This window comes from Suricata suricatta, chromosome 4 (genome assembly GCF_006229205.1).
Source record: "Suricata suricatta isolate VVHF042 chromosome 4, meerkat_22Aug2017_6uvM2_HiC, whole genome shotgun sequence".
In the NCBI taxonomy this organism is placed as follows: domain Eukaryota; kingdom Metazoa; phylum Chordata; class Mammalia; order Carnivora; family Herpestidae; genus Suricata; species Suricata suricatta.
This window is the reverse complement of record NC_043703.1, coordinates 29,200,049-29,215,887: the sequence shown is the minus strand read 5'-3', so window position 1 is coordinate 29,215,887 and position 15,839 is coordinate 29,200,049. Positions and strand designations below refer to the sequence as shown.

General features: G+C 38.0%; 1 non-coding gene across 1 annotated transcript; it reads right to left on the bottom strand.

Annotated features, from left to right (window-relative positions):
* Nucleotides 1–5,790: 5,790 nt before the first annotated feature.
* LOC115290872 lies at nucleotides 5,791–5,987 on the bottom strand. The gene has a single exon (XR_003908263.1). It is a non-coding gene; the product is annotated as a U2 spliceosomal RNA (small nuclear RNA).
* Between the last annotated feature and the right edge of the window lie 9,852 nt (nucleotides 5,988–15,839).

The following is a 15,839-nucleotide window of genomic DNA, read 5'->3' as shown; positions in this document are numbered from 1 at the left end:
TGGCAACCTTCCTTTAAGGACCCATGATTCTACATTCCTGGTAAAATGACCATATGCACTTTAAAATGAAAATTATTTTATATAATATATTTAATACTACAAAATGAACAGAAAAAATTCAACATGGCTATTTAAATTCTTTTAAACAAAAATTACATATTGGAGCCCCGACAGATCTTGACATCTTGCTTTAAACAAATGTATTTTTAGAGTCTTGGAAGATTCAGTAATTTGTAGATATGAAGAGGCACACTTTTTTCTTTTTATTCATATTAGTTTTTAAAGATATACATTTTAGGTCTATGATTTTCTATAAAGAAAAATTTAGATTCTAGGGACCTTGAGGTAAATATGGATATTTTCAGCCCTGAAAAAGTATTCTAAAATATTTTTAAGTGAATATATTCTTTGAAATATATGAGATTCAATAATATATATTTGAATGCAAATCACATTTTAAAAATCTTATGCATTTTAGACCAGAAGAGGCTTTCACAAATGATAAAGAAAGTTATGTAAACTATAATTATTTGAAGGATATGTAAAAACCTAGCATTTTAACCTTGAAAACTTCAATGTTGCTTATAAATTATTAGGTTGGTCATTATTACTAAAGTTAAATAATTTAATAATTAAATCATATCTCCCTAAACCCTAAGGGACTATTGAAATTCTTATATTTAATAGTAATTTTATCCTATCAAATATATTATTTTGAAATATACTATTTTCAATTATATAATATGTGTTTAAATACATTATTTTCAAGATAGTTCTTGGCTAATCTAGATATCAAGATATATCTAAATGGCTCTAAAATGATTATACTAGGCATGATCTTATTTTAAAGACATTTATCCTCTTTCAGGCTAAGTTTTCTCACCAATAATATGAGGGTAATAATGGCACCTACTTCATGAGATTCTTTCAAGATTAAGTTAAATAATATATGTCAAGGACTTGTTTAGCACACTACCTGTCAGGCATAACTATTATTGTTAATAGTGTGTGTGGTCTCCCTTATTTGAGATGTGTCCCAATCCTATGCTTAGAGGAGGAAACAGTGATACACTTTGAGTTATATATACTTGGATTTGGAAGTATTTTTTAATGTGAATTTCTTTATTTTGAGGGAGAGATAGAGAATAAGCAGGGTATCGGGCAGAGTGAGAAGGAGAGAGAGAATCCCAAGCAGACTCCACACTTTCAGAACAGAGCCTAATGGGGGGTCAACCTTATGAATCACAAGATCATGACCTGAGCCAAAATCAAGAGTCCTACACTTACATGACTGAGCCACACAGGTGTCCCTGGAAGTTATGTTTTTTAAGAATCCTATCCACTAACACAAATTTACTTCATCATGACGTTACAAGAAGAATGGAATCTAAAGACTACTTGTCTCCCTAAAACATTCTGCTCTTAGATGATTTGTTAATTCACAAAACATATTGCTTACTTTCATTAAATTCAGTGAGTTTTTGGAATTCTGATGGTTTGATTAATAATAGTCCAAACAGATTACAGTTTCCTCTCAAGTGGCTGGTGGCTATGGTATATCTCTGTGATCAAAAATTATATAGCATCCATGGCTCACGTTCTCTGTTAATTTATACATAATTAACATGAAAATCTTAGTCACATCTAGTTCAATTTCCTGTTTTGATCAATATTTTTACTTTTATATTTTGAAAGTAAAAATAAGTTGATTTACTCTTTATAATTAACTCTCAAAAAGATTTTGCCCCTATAAAGTCAAGTTTGCCTTTTATTTATTTATTTTTATGTTTTCTTTATTTTTGAGAGAGTTGGGGGGAGGGTCATAGACCAAGGGAAACCGAGGTTCTGAAGAGGGATCTGTGATGACAGCAGTGAGCCTGATGAGGGGCTCAAACTTGTGAACCATGAGATCATGACCTGAGCCAGTTAGGATGCTTAGCCAACTAAACCACCCAGGTGCCCCAAGTTTGCCTTTTAGACTGCACCAGAAGCTGTTTAAAAAGTTTTAAACCATCTAATTCATGAAAAATAGTTCATATTTTCCTAATTTATGGTGACAGTATTTTCTTAGTTGAGACAAAATAATCATATCTGTATGATGTGGCATGTCAGGAACTTAACTATTTATGAAGTAGAGCAAAGACAACATTGCTTCTGGAGAAAAACTGGTTTCCACTGACTTCCTAAAGGGCACCCCTAAATGCTGGTGGGATGGTGGGCCAGTAATTTGCTTATTTCCTCTTGAGTCCATTCCTCTCCATTTCCCTGCTCAGTACAGCAAGGGAATGAGTCCTGCAAACTACATTTTCCAGGCTCCCTTGCCAGCTAGCCTCAAGTTAGATTCTGCCAATGGAGTGAAATGGATGATTGGTAAGTGGGAAGAGGAGAGAAATCATGCTTCCCTGACCTACCGCCACCACCTCTCTTTCTGCTGTGGGCAACATCTCTGTGGTTCTAGCTCCTGCTGGCAGCTTCTCTTTCCATGATCCAGTTCCAGCCAGGTAACCTCTGTTGTGGAACCACTTCTCATTGGGCAGCCTGGACTCCTGGAAGCTGACAATAGCATCTCCTCCTTTGGTCTCTTCTGCCATAAGGATTATAGTGGCTTCCTAAAGATATCAATCTTTAAATGCCTCTGTCCTTCATTTGGCTTCTCAGCTCCTTCACTACTGTTGAAATTAGTTCCTTATATTCAGTTCCCTCTCTTAATTACTTGGCACACACTTTTCTGTTTTCCTGTTTGGACCCTAGTGATACAGATGGTCTTCCATCCCAGTAGTAGTCTTGATTTGGCTTCTCAGCCATATGATGGCATTTTATCATCTCATATCTGGCCATTAACACTTGTGCATCTGACCTCAATCAGCAAAACAGAAACCTGATTTGAAAACCAAATTTATTGATTCATCACACCCATTCCAAATCTCCCTCTTCCTTGCCTGCCTCTACTTTAAAAACTGAAAAAAGTGAGATATTCTCTCTGTGAGCCTCTTCTGCACTTAGGGTGTGCTTTAGGACACAATTCAGGCCAGCAAGATAAAGGAGAATACATTCTTCTTGTTTCTGTCTCTCTTTCCACTTCAAACATGGGCAGGATGGCTGACATTTATAGCTCTGAGACAAGAGCTACACGATAAAGGCCAACAGCATCACTGACATTGGCCTTGACATTATAAAGCCATTGAACAAAGTTTCAAACTAATTTTTATGCAAGAAGAGGATTCTAAATTATCTCAGCTACTGTAAATATTCTTACTTGTAGCTAAGAATGTTCCTACTGGACATAACAGCTCCAACATCTTGTCAAAGAGTGTGTGCTCTAGCTAGCTTCCATGAGTAGTCTGCCTGAAAGAGGAAATATTTATGAAAAAATAGCCAAAAGCATAAAAATACATTCATTCCCCTGGGTCCTAAATTTTCTTGCTTTTTCAAGTCAAACATCAGAAAGTTCACTAAACTATATTTTGTGTCATGCTTTTGGATTTATTAAAGATTTCTACAGTGATGTGCCTCCCAGATAACCTTGCAGGTCTGAGGTACTTATTCCCCCAGGTGCTGGGAGTGTTGACTGCTGGCTGCTCATAGCAAAGTCCCTTTTCATAAGTTGCTCTTGGCTTTAGGGAACTGTCTCACCCAAGATTCCACTCCAGCTCCAGGGGAGCCTTCATCATCTAACTGGTGGATGTAGTGTACAAAGACCTGGACCTCTGGACCTTAATTCAGGATGATTCCAAAGAGCCATCCCAGCTCCACAATTCTCCATGGAATTAGCCAAGGCCTTTGTTGCAACTGCATTGCAATTCCATTTCCTTCTCTCTCTTGACCCGTCCTGCTTTTCTCACACATTCACAAGCAGTATTGTTAAGAGCGTTCCACAATAAATTTCCTGCATGCAAGTCTCTATTTCTAACTCTGTTTCCCAGGGAACCTGACTTAAGTCAGTTGTGTCAGTCAGCTCTTCAGTTAAGTCACTGAAGAAATGAACTCTAAAATACAGTGTTGAATGGGGGTATCTGGGTGACTCAGTTGGTTAAGTGTCCAATTTTTGGTTCTGGTTCAGGTCATGATTTCATGGTTTGTGAGATTGAGCCCCATGTCAGAGCCTGCTTGGAATTCTCTCTCTTCTGCTATCTTTGTCCTTCCCCCATGCTGTCTGTCTCTGTGTCTCTCAAAATAAATAAGTAAACTTCAAAAACAAAACAAATAGGGCACCTGGGTGGCTGTCACTTGAGCATCTGACTATGGTTCAGGTCATGATCTCATGGTTCACGAGTTAGAGCCCTGCTTTGGGCTCTGTGCTGACAGCTCAGAGCCTGGAGCCAACTTCAGATTCTGTGTCTCCCTTTCTCTATACTCCTCCTACTCTACTTACGCTGTCTGTCTCTATTTCTCTCTCAAAAATAATTAAAAATTTTTAAAAATTTTAAAAGTGAAATAAAATAGAAAGTTGGAGCTGGATCATCCATTGGTTGGTTGGCAATGGGAACCACATCTGTGGTGGACAGTTACTAAAGTGACCCCTAATCTCCATCTCCTAAAATACCTGTCCCTGTATAAGCATTTCCCCATGTATGTGTGTATGTAGGTAGGACCTGAAAATTTCTTCTAACCAATAGAATATGGCAAAAATGACAGGCTGTACAGGATTACACACTTATGATTAAGTTAATATTATATTATCTCTTCCATCTTGCTGGGACCTCCTCTTCCTTGATGACTTTGAAGGAGCAAGCTGCCATGTGTGAGCCACCACACAAAGAGGTACACAAAGCAAGGAGTTGATGGTAGTCCCTGGCTAACAGCCAGTAAGGACTGAGTGCCTGTAAGGAACTGAATTCTGCCAAAAACCATATGACTTTGGAAATGTTTCCTTTTTCACCTGAGTCTCAGATGAGATTGTAGCCCCAGCTGACACCTTGATTGTAGCCTTGCAGAGGACAGAGCTAAGCCCTGCCCAGTCTTCTAATGTACAGAAACTGTCAGATAGTAAGTATGCAATATAGTCAACCACTAAGTGTGTGACAATACTGTTACACAGCAACAAAACACCTAATAGTCCATCACTGGGGGTAGACTGAGCATGACGGCCCTGAGATGGGTAGAACTGCATAAATGCTAAGACTCACTGGGGGTGAACTAAGGTGAGAGAGGTGTAGACGGAATTCACTTGTAGATGTAATAGCCTAAGCTTTTGAGAGGCTTAAGGAAAGTGTTCATTATAAAGACATTAAAACTAGATTACTCTTGCTGAGTACCATAGATGCGCTAGGGATAGACAATGAAATGCTGAAAATTAGGGTTCCAATGGTCTGAGGCATGTCTGACATCTACAAAGTAAAGGGTAAGTTATCACATCTCACACTTCCTACCACAAAGAAGGAAGGACAACACTTGCTAGGCTTCTCTGGGTCTGTAGGCATAATATTTACTTGAGAATATTGCTCTGACACATTTCCTGAATGACACAAATAGCTGCCAACTTTAAGTACTGCCTAGAACAATAAAGGGCTCTGCATCATCTCTTAACTGGGGGGAAAGCAATTTTGCTTGTTAGGCCATACGACATGACAGAGTCTATGATAGTAGATATATCAGTGTTGGGGAAAGATGCTGCAGAATGAATGGGAAATTTCCATGGGAAAATCACAAAGAAAAATCCAAGGGTTTTAAAGCAAGGCAAAAACAAATTTTAACAACAACAAAAATCATACACTATTGAAAAATGGTTCTGGTAGGCTATGTGGGCCCTGATAGAGGCAGAGCACCTCACCATAAGATGTCAAGTGGCTAGAACTGCCTAATAGGAGCTGAGTGTTGTCAGTCCCACTAACTCATAAGTCCGAGTGGACCCAGTAAAACCTATGGCAAGATATAAGTAATATATCCAAGATTGGGCATAAGCAGGGCCAGAGCAAAAGTAAGCTGGATGAAAGTGTGGCCAGACTCCTATGCTACACTTGATCTTAGCCAAAAGGCTGAGAAGCGATTGGCCAGACTCCTATGCCTTCAACCATTAAACATATGGCTGCATGGGATTAGGGAGTTCCTTAAGACTGACTGGTGGAGGAGAAAAGAGGCTGAGCTTAATTTGAGCATAGGTTGACTTGGTAAGTAGATGCAAGCTGAAATGAACTGCTGCTACACTATGATCTGATAGTGATGAGGCAAAATCCTCCAATCGTTTGCACTTCATGCCTTATCTAGGATCATCCATTTTGCATATAAAGAACAATAGCCTGAATAGGTAGTGGCAGATGGCTTGGGTGTTTGGTAGGGGCCTGGAAGTAAAAAGATTGAAAGATTGGGAAGGAGGGCTGTGGAAGAGACATGAGAATGGACATATGGGAGTAGGTTTGAAGTGTGGCAGTGTTTGAATCAAATCCCATGGTGATGCCTGTCAGATAACATTCCATCATGATAGAGACAATGAATGACACATAGACAGAATTACTCTGCTAGTTGATATTAGCTAGTCTCTGCTTTTAGATTAGCTAGCTGTGCCACTGGAGGCACAGAGAGCACATGCACAGAGATGTGCAGAGATGGAGGTTATTTGTGGAACTTACAGTTAATGCTCTGTGTTAACAATGATAATCTAGCTACTGCAACAGCCAAATGTACAACCTGCCAGTAAAAGAGACCAACACTAAGCCTTTAATACACCATGATCCCTGAAGGAGATCAAACAGCCACTTGCAAGAAGATCTATTCTACCCTGGAAAGGCCAGTGATTCAACTTGCCAGGGAGTGCTGTGTGTTCTGCTTTGGATTTGCCTTTTCTGCCCACATTGGCCAGACCCATTATATGAAGGCTTACAGAGTTCTGTTTCCAAATAATGGGATCCTGAAAAGCACTGTCTCATACAAAAGGTTCACTTTATAATAAATGATGTATGGCAGTAGATATATGTCTGTAGTAGACTGAATTATGGTCCCCCTCCAAAATTATCCACAGTCGTAATCCTTATCACTTGTGAATATGTTGCCTTACATGGCAAAGTAGCTTTGCAGATGAGATTATAGTAAGGATCTTTAGATGAGGATTATCCTAGATTATCCAGAAGGTTCCAATGTAATCACAAGTGTTCTTATAAGAAGGAAGCAGGAGGGTCAGAATGAGGGAAGGCTGTCTGACAATGGAAACAAAATCAGAAAGGATGTGATGACAAAGAGAGGAAAGGAGAAGAAGGGGGAGAAAGAGATTTAAAATTGTTATGCTACTGGCTTTGACTGTGGAGGAAGGGCCATAAGCCAAGGAATGCAGGAAGCCTCAAGAAACTGGGAAAGACAAGGAAATGAAGTCTTCCCTAGAGCCTCTAGAAGAAACAGCCCTCCTAACATCTTTGATTTAGGACTTTTGACCATCAGAAATGTAAGATAGTAAATTTGGTTTCTTTCAATCCAGTAAATTTGTTACAGGAGAAAAATGAAACAAACACAATGTCCACTGGATCCACTTATCACATAAAGTGCCACCCAGAACTTGCTTTTGATAGAATTGAAGGTACAATTAGGGCACAAGCTACACATAATACATCTTAAATCAACACCTCTTACATGGTGTAGTTTCCCTAATAGGTAGAATATATGAAATCAAGAACACAGAGTGAAAGGAGTAATGGCTCTACTCCAAGTAAACCCTTAGAGAATCTGTGCTTTCTGTCCTGCTTAGACTCTGAAGTTCTAGGGCTCCTAGTTCCCAAAGGCCTAATGCTTTCACCAGAGGACACAGTAAGAGCCCAATTGGTTGCTCACAGTCACTTCAGGCTCCTCAGTCCAAGAGACCAACAGACCAAGAAAAGAGTTTCTATACTGGCAGGAGTAAATGGCCCATGTCATCAGAAGTAAATAGGGATACTATTCCTAGACTACCAGAGGTTCTAGCTGAAGGTGAAGAAAATCTAGGACGAGTAAGTAGGAGGGTCACTATGAATTTCAGTTGTAGCATTAAGACTCATTGTAGCAAAAAGGAATATGGCTTATCCCACTTATTTTCCTCTTTTAGGTTTCTGGAAAAAAAAAAAAAGAACCCAGAATCCCGGATATGGGGTGAACTCTCTAAAGCAAATAAAATTGAGCAATGATAGGAGTGAAGTGAAATGGATATTATAGTGTATTGCCCTGATTGACTGCCCTTTGGGGATGAGTCACTTACTTTCCAATGGTTAGAGGTGCTGGCTACTGACAGCTGTCAGCTGAGCCTTTCCTTTTCTGAGCATTGTCCTCAGCAGAACGTTGTTGCTTGGACCATGGTCGTGTCCCCTCCCTGAGGTACAGTTTGCTTCAGTGACTTAACATTGCAGTACAAGAGCCTAGCCTTTTTACCTTAATTTGGGGATGATTTACAGGTCTTCCCAATTCTATAGCTCTCTGTGGGTTTGGCTGATGCTTCTCTTCTTAACCGATCCTCAGTTCAACTTCTCCCTCTACCTAAACTTGCTTTCCTCACCTTTTTACAGGTTTTATTCCTAAGTGTACTCTCTAATAAACTTCCTGCCTGCAAGTTTTTGTTTCAGATCTGATTTCCTGGGTAACTTAGACTAAGACAGTTACTGTGATTTAAAAGATACAAAATTTGTCATTGCATTTGCTTGAAATATTGATGGCATTATACATACTATGTCATGTTCCAAGTTTTATCTTATAATTAAGTATTCAAAAAATCACTTTTCCTAAAACCTGTTCTTTTTTTATTAATAAAAATTTTATAATTCATCATGATTCCCTTTATACTCGGCTACTGAGATAACAGTAAATTTGGTATTTGTTACAGTCCTTTCTCAGGTTGTGATGAAAAAATTATAAAATGGTTTGTAGCAAATGGAAGCAAAACTTATCTTTATTAAATTAATGGCTATGCAAGAAGACAGGGCTTACTGTAAAGCCAAAGAAGCTCTCTTGTCTGAACACCAGATATTAACAGTTTTAGCCAGGGCACTTGAGCAGTTCAGTTGGTTAAGTGACAGACTCTTGATTTCAGCTCAGGACATGATCTCACACTTGGTGAGATTGAGTCCCATATCAGTCTCCTGGGTGATAGTGCATGGAGTTTGCTTCTGATTCTTTCTCTTCCTCTCTCTCTCTGCCCTTCCCCTGTTCATGCTTGCTCTCTCTCAAAATAAGTAAATAAAATTAAATATTAAAAAAACAGTTTTAGCCATCCACTTACTTTAATACTGGTAGGGTTAGTCCTTCTTACGTGATAGGGAGGAGACTGAGGGCTCCCTGAAGATACCTAATTCCTAACTGGATGAATGGAGGAAGGGGTCAGGACAATTTCTGCTTCCTAACTCAACAATAAGATAAGGCACTGCTCCTCCCCTATCCATCCAATTTCCGTTATATTGCTTCTCCTGATGATAGAATGTATTGGGCACAATGAACAAAAGACATCAGTTAGGCACTTATTGTTGTAGTTCAGTATGACCTGTTGAGGACCTCAACAAAGGCAGTCAGCATAGAGGAGAGAGGACTATTCAAGTGGTAATATGCATAGGAAAAAGTGATCTAATATGGAGGGTGAAAGAAATGGAGGATCCTAACGTGACTTCTAGATTCTGGTGTCATTCATTGAGATGGGAACCCAGGAAAAGAGGTTGTTTGGGGTCAGGAATTAAGAGTGTTGTTTATTTTCTCTAACTTATTTCTTGGTCTGAAAACAATTTAAGAGAATGCTTTTAGAGGATGTGATAACTCCCCCACTTACACACATTCCTCTGCCATTGATTTTTCAGTTCAGTCCTATTCTCTACACAGCTGTCATCTTTGAAAACTGTATTATATGCAAGGAAATATTATCCAGCAATAAAAATGGGCACATGCTACAATGTGGATGAAACTTGTAGGTATTATACTAAATAAAAGAAGCCAGACACAGAGACCACATATTGTGTAATTCCATTTATATGAAACATCCAGAATAGACAAATCTATTGCAACAAAGTAGATTGTGGTTGCCAGTGGCTGGGGAGAAAAGGCGGATGGAGAGGGACTACTTAATGGGTATGGTATTTTGGCCGGGGGGGGGGGGGGGCTGTGATGCAATTTCATGTGTTCTATAATTAGATTGTGTGGATGATTGCACAATTGTGTGAATATACTAAAAACCACTGAATTGTACTCTTTAAGAGGATGAATTTTATGGCATATGAATTATATTTCAATAGAACTTATTTTAAAAATCTGCTTCAATGCCTTCAACGATTCTCTGTTAGAGTAATTAAGCCTAGTTGACACAACAGACAGACATCATGAACTGCTTATTCTCTTTACTCTTCAGAGCCATTCTCCTCCCTTCACTGAACAGCTTTGTGCCTGAGAAGGCTAGAGCTCCAGTGCACTGTATTGTCTACGCTCTCAAGGTTGCGTTCTGATTGGGTTCACTCAATGGGGATACCCTCTCAGGAGACTGAAGGACAGGAGAAGAGGAAGGTGAAGGTGAAGGTATTTTTTCTAGCTCTACGCCCTTCTTCTGGCAGTGGCAGCATCCCTTCATGACTGGAGTTCCTGCTGGGCAGTTCCTCCTCCTTAACACCAGCTCTCAGGGTTCTCTGATAACTCTATTGTCTCTCTGCCTTTTCAGTTGTAGGAGTGGGAGCAGTTTCCCAACTCCCATGTTTCTCCCCTTACCCTGTCCATACTTCTAAAAGGATTTCCTTCATTAAAGTCTCTTAATTTGTACCATCTAGTATGATTTGTTTTCTGGTAGAATTCTGATTGGTACTCCCCCTCCCCCTCACCACTCCCAAACCTCAGTGGCTTAACATGGTAAAAGTTTACTCCTTATACATTTGATATAAGTCAGATAGCCCTCTTTTGCCTTATGGACCTTGTGGCATCCAACATAAGGCAGGGAAAGAGTGAACTAGAAGTTTGCAGGCACTGCTCTCTAAGGCTCTCACCCATATCTAATGCCCAGAGCAAGTTACAGGGTCCCAAACTAACTGATACTATACTGGTGTGGTAAATATACAGCATTATCTACGACTGGTACTCTCCAGAATTACCTTCACATCTAAAAGAACTCCGCAGTAGGGCATAAAAGATGTGTTACCCTCTGGCCCTAGCCTACCTTGTTACCTTTCTGGCTGCTGGTGCCCCATGCCATGCCTTTGCACAAGCAGTTTCCTCTGCCTGAGTTTTCTTTCTACCTCTTCTCCACCTGGAACACTTCAGGACTCAGCTCAATAATTAACTTCCAAGAAACTTATTCTGACCCTTCCCAGGGCTGATGTGACTACAGGTCCTCCATGGTGCAACCATAGTGCAAGGAAAACATCTCCCATAACATTTATCACTCTATGTTATAATTTCATTTATTTCTTCATCTTGGTAATTGAGCTGTGAGTTTCTTGAAGGCATGGATTGAATTTCATTTCTACCTTTCCAAGTACCTACCATGATAGTCACTATTCAAATAATCATTTTAGTTAGTTGTGCTTAGAAGAGTTAGTACCATCCCCCAAGAGAGCATTTTGGAAATTTGTGGAAATGTTTTTAATTGTTAAAATAAGCAGAAAACCCTACTGACATTTATGGTATGGGCCAGAAGTAATAAAATATTTAGAATTATATAGGACAGTCCCTCACAATGAAGAACTCTTCCCTGTCCTGCAAGACTTTCTGATATACCATTGGATCTTCAAATAAATGAAAAACCGGATTAGATATTTGCTTGAATCTGGAACCTAATTCAGTTTCACATGTAAATGCTATTTTGGTTGTCTACTGCTGTATAATCAAACAACCCAGAATTTAGAGGATTAAAACAGCAGAGGTTTATTATTTTCCAAATTTCAGTTAGCACATTCTTCCGTTCCATATGATGTTGAGTCTTGCTGCACTCCAATGGGCTCAGTGGAGCTTGACTATCCAAGATGGCTCACTCTCACCATTGAGAGTTGACCTGGAACTGTCAGTTGCACCTCAGACCTCCTTCATAAGGTCTCTCCATGTGATCTCTCCCTCTTCATAAGGTCCTCTTCATAAGGGCTTCTCTTAACACAGTAGCTGGTTCCCAAAAGGTGATACGTGGAGACTGCCAGTCCTCTTCAGGCGTAGGCTCAGAAGCATCAGAATAGCACTTAGGCTGCTTTCTATTGGTCAAAGCCAGTCCAAGGTGAGGACAAAGCAACTCTACCTCTTGAAGTGAGAGACAGCTTGCCTATATAGGGAGGAGAAGAACATTGAGGGCCATTCTTCAGAGGGTAGCTACCTCACACAGTAAGTGGTTTTTGTCTAGTTTTAAGAATTTCCCAGAAATATAACAAAGGTATAAACCAAGTGGAACTTGACCTTTGTTTTGTTTAGAATATTATTTCATTATATTTGAGTCACCAATAAACCATACCTACATCAGTCTGCATTTGCACTTGTCACATTCATGGTGAGTCAACACTTAGGTTCAAGTGTCTGATTACTTCTTTGTCTTCTAGTGAAGTCTTGCTAAAGTGTGTGTGTAAATACATGTATTTCATTTTAGTTGAGACATATCTATATATTAAAACATAATATTTTCTAAAAATTCATTGTAAAAGGTTTATAAAATTATATTTATTTAATGTATTAAATCAGTATAGTAAGTATAATTATATATAACACCAAAATTTATAGATAGAAGGGTAGATAGAAACAAACTTTGATTTTAGTTTTCTTTTAAATTAGGGCATTGTATTTTTTTATTACATAAAGAGTTAAGTTATAAGTTATTAATTTAATATCAGGATAGTAAAGAAGTTGTTATACAATATTTGCTCTAAGGATGAGGTGTGGCAATAGAGTTGAAAAATTCCTTATCTATGTGACCAGAGCTGATACTCTAGCATTCCCTTTTGCTTTCTGTATTTGTCTTCTCTGGACACAAATCAACTCAAATCTCTAAAAATAATATGAGGAATATGAATAAATGAATGAATAAGTAAATTGTTCTTTGGTTTTTCCAATTATTAAAATGTATAGTTCTAATGGAATATATAGTATTTGTCTTCAAAACTGATTTTTCTCCCACAGAAATAGTTCTTTGTTATTTTCTAATTTGAACCAGATTAATAAGAATGTCTAGATAATGTGTCATAACAACACTGTTATATTTTATTGCTATACCTTAATAGGAACACTTTCTTGATTTATTTTCTATATAATCATATTTTTGGAATAAGATGGAAATTATACATTTCTGACATTGCAAATTGCTTCACATCATATTAAGGTGTTCCCGAGGGGAAAAAATGTATCATTAGAGTTTTTAGTGAAGCCAACCTATGTATAAATGTATTTATCCCATAGCTTTTCTTAAAATATTAAGTTGAATAAATATTATACATAGAATATACTTACTATCTGGGGCACCTGGGTGGCTCAGTTTGTTAAGCATACAACTCTTGATTTTGGATCAGGTCACAATCTCACACTTTGTGGGATCGACCCCGTGCCAGGCTCTGCGCTGACAGTGCCGAACCTGCTTGGGATTCTCTCTCTCTCTCCCTCTGTCTCTGCCCCTCCCCTGCTAACACACACATTCTCTCTCTCTCTCTCTCTCTCTCTCTCTCTCTCTCTCTCTCAAAATAAATAAACTTAAAAAAAGAATATATTTACTATCTGAAACTAAATTCTGTAGAGCTATAAGTACTGATAATCTGTTCTCTGTCATCCCTTACTGCTTCTATAACACATTACTCTATATTCAACGGTTTGTTTTCTAATGCTTATACTTTCATACCAAAATACATAAATGTAAATGGGTCTTTGATTACTAAGTCACTAGCATTTCCAATAAAATTATTTTCAAGACAAGTAGACAACAAAAATGAAATAAACTCCTTTCATATTCTTTGTTGTGGGGTCTGAAAAATGCTACCCCCTTGGTCTGGTAAGTAGAAGATACCCTCCTAATTTTGGGATAGATATTAAACATTGATTCTGGTATACACATACTGCCCTCCTGACCTGGAGCTACTATCTTGGTCTGGTTGACCGATTCTCCTCTTCTCCTGGCTGAAAGACACATGCTACTTCCTTATTTGATAGATAGATGCTACTTTGCTGGTTTAGTAGATAGATGTTGCTCGTCTGGTCTGGTAAGCCAGTAGAGAACGAAGTTCTCAAACTAAAATAGTCCTACAAATCATCACTCCACTTTTGCATAGGAAACAGAGAAATTATTCTGTTTATTACCACTGGCATAAGGCACAAATGGCCACTGAGAAGTGTATCATGAAAGGGTATAAGAGACATAATTACTTAACTACTGTTGCTACAATAGGCTCTGGTAAACACAATCATTTTCCTTCTTAAACTATTTTAAGGAGGGGCAAAAGAAATCAAGTTTCAGATCAAACTTCATCTTCATGATTTATAAAACTGAATACTGGTGTGTGAACCCCATGAATGTCTGACCACAGAGAGAAAATCCCCACCCTAACCCAACCACTATGTCTACATCAATTTTAGTATGGGGAACTAGGTCAACCTCAATTCTAATGTGGCAAAAGAAAAATTAGTTTGACTTCTTATAAGTTCAAATAATGACTAATTTAAAACACTGCCAACATAGAACATTGAAAGCTATTACAAATATCTTTTTGGCATACTCTTTTGTCACTGCTTATTTTCCCCACACAAATTATAGTCTTTTTCCAGTGTGTTAAAAAGTTTACTTAAACTTTGCATCAAAGAAAATGAAACAAAAAGCCAAATAATAGTAAATTTAAAAATCAACCCACCAATATTGTTTATAAGTGTATAGATTGAGTTAATAGCATATCTCTGACATTTAAAGATTTATCCTTATTTCAAAGGAATATAAATTCAATCTAAAAATGAACATTAAACTGTCCTAGGGATCTTTACAGAATGCAAGAGAAAATTAATTCTGGTGACAAGCAGAAATATTGCCTTAAATGTGTGTGTGTGTGTGTGTGTGTGTGCACTATCTTGCCCAATGAATCCATTTTATAGCCAGCAGGACAGAACTGAGCACCACCCCCGAATTTCTTTCTTTTCTCTGACATAAAACAAAAAAATAGTACAAAGGAAAGAATCAGCTTTCTGTCCTATCTTAGAAAAATGCATCCCCCAGTTCCAGGGGTAGCATGAGATACACTTAAAATTATAAGTACATTAGTCAGTAGTAGTATTACAATTCCAATATTCAAAATATTGGTTACTTAATGGAGTTTTGCTTATTAGAGTTATTACTTTTCATAACTGCACAGATCTGATAACTATTGAATAAACTATTATAAACTACATAAATCCCACTGCTATGATTTCATACTTTATATTATTCAGGGTAGAACAATAGAGTTGTAGAGCACCACACTAACAGTTTGTCTTAAAGCAAGTGAATTTGTTGCCGTGTGAACTTGTGGTGTAGCCCTAAAAAGCCAAAATACTTTCAGGCCATTGTACTGTTTAATGTATTTGGCTACTTTTATATGGCTAACATTCATTAAGAAAATAGCCCCAGTTCAAAAAGAGAAATAATTGAATTAGAGACCTAAAATGGGAGAGGATAAGTCATAAAGCTAACTAGAGGTTGAATAGACTATTTCAGAATCAATGAGAACATTCCATTCTTGTCCTTGCCCTCTTATTCTTCACCCAAAAATCATCACCATGGTATCTTATGCTTTATGAGTGTGATAAATTATTTGTTTAAAAGAACCTCAATAATCTGATGCATTGTTACCGTTTCTTTCCAAGAGGGTGAACTTGGAAAGTACTGACATTTAAAGTTTGTTGCTTATTACTTGCTCTGGTAAAATGCGTACTTACTTATAAATCTTCAGGTATACACACATGCATGCATGCATGCATGGGTAGATACCTAGTTGAGGAAG